Source organism: Monopterus albus, unplaced genomic scaffold, assembly GCF_001952655.1.
Source record: "Monopterus albus unplaced genomic scaffold, M_albus_1.0 scaffold488.1, whole genome shotgun sequence".
Lineage (NCBI taxonomy): Eukaryota > Metazoa > Chordata > Actinopteri > Synbranchiformes > Synbranchidae > Monopterus > Monopterus albus.
This window is the reverse complement of record NW_018128368.1, coordinates 150,784-152,896: the sequence shown is the minus strand read 5'-3', so window position 1 is coordinate 152,896 and position 2,113 is coordinate 150,784.

Genomic DNA, 2,113 nt, shown 5'->3' with positions numbered 1-2,113 from the left:
GCCTGGTCAGCCCGGTCTCCTCTACCATCTCTACCCTACTTTGCTGTTTATATATGTTCATGGCCCTTGTTATATTGTTACTTTGTGTTTTGTTCCATTAAACCTCCTTTTTTTACTAGCACCTGGGTCAGCAGTCTTGAGTCCTCTCTCAGTTCTCCCTCACCCTCCAGGTGAGGGGGACTAACCATAACATTCAGATTTATTGCCCAGTTTAAATATGTTTTAGAAAAGTAGCTAAAACGTAATTACAAGTAATAAGTCACATTACTTTGAAGTAAGTAAAGTTCTTACATTACATAACAGGGTAACTAGAAATATGTAACCTATTACATTTCAAAAGTAACCTTCCCAGCACTGCTGATAAATATACATATATAAATTATAAATGTTTATATAAATTTATGTTGGAATCTTGGACATTAATTTCTGGTAAGTTAGGAATTGTAATTAGTTTAGCAGTTATTTTCAGGATCTTGATAGTATTTGGTTTTGTGTGTTTTTTATTGAAATCTGTTAAATAGCCTACTTGACTTTCAATGCCTGAAAACATGTTAGATCAAGGTAACAAATTAATTAAATTTGTAGTTACAGTAAGTCAGGGGCGCCGCTAGCAGTTTTGGTCCCTATGAAAAAAATTGAAGTGGGCCCTCTACCTCACCCATCTGTGGGCCCCCAAAGTTCGTGGGCCCTTAGAATCGTCCTAACTCCGCCCCCCCAACGGTGCCCGTGCAGTAAGTTAAGTAGCACGTATATTAAATACATGATTTTGCTGCAAAATACATAAATGGTCTATGAGACAAAAGGCCCTTGGGCACAAACAGGCAATAGGTTCTTTGGATCATGTTGTGTCTCTCTCTATAGTCTTAAACCTTCACTTTGTAGTTGGTTTGCATCTGTTTCTTGTTGTAGCTCTACCCTCACTGCTCACCTTGCAGCGCAGCAGTGAGCAGCAGTCAGCACCCATTGGTTGGTAATCAGTGATCCTCCACAGAAGTGGGCCCCAGACTGTTGCAGACTGACCTGCCAGGGCCAGCTGCCTGGAGAGGCCGTCTGTCCTCCAACAATCCTGGTGTTGAGTGGAGGCTTACCACACACTGATGACACACAACAAAAACAAAGAGTGAGCGGTACTCTATCATCCCTGGATCGTGGCTTGTGTTTGCTGGTTGAGGATTATGATCCATGGAGTGTGTTGGGATGCTCTGAGCTGTGAGCCAAGATTCCTTAGAAATGGTAAATGTTTTCTCATTGTCATAATTGATCAAGACATTTAATTATTTCTAACTGTAGTCTTGAAGTTACATTATGTAATTTTTTCAAATGGGTTTTTGTTTTATTTTGTTTTGGTAAAAATATCCACTAAAATATATCTTAATCAGGAGAGTTGCTGTTGACACTGTGTGACCATGGTTTGGCATTCACCATGGGCTGGGTGGAACCGAGCAGAGTGTAGTAAGCAGGGAGAGGGAGGGCTGATTGATTCTACAATCTCATGCTAGGGTTAGCTTAATTTTAAAATGCTACAAGCTGTACCTTTAAGTCTGGGATTGACAGAAAATAGCAACAACAATGACATTACAAACACTGCTATCCACCAAAGGCCCCACCAACATATTTAAAAAGTCACAAATGATAGAAGATGAAGAAGTATATATTTTTGATTTGATTTGATTTGATTTGATTTATTCTTTCAAGCATGTAAAAACAGTTGATATGACAACACACATAATTTTACACATTATCCAATATCAATTTGCTTATACCTAGTACATGCTTGAATGGAGTAGGAAGAAGTCAGACTTATCCAGTCCTACCCCATGACATCATCTTACCATCACTGGTTTGCAAGCAGTAAATAATTCACTTCTACACACACACATATTATACTAAAAAAGATTATAACAGTGTTAACATTCTTGCATCACACAAGTAATATACTAAAGAATTATTACAAAATGTACACCACACCCACAATTGTCCATGTAATTAATCATTGAGCCTGTTCTTGCATATATCTTGATTGACACATACCTTTTATATTTATGTTTAAACTCGTCAATTCTATTACTATTTTTTATGTCTACACTTAAATTATTCCATAGTTTTACCCCAC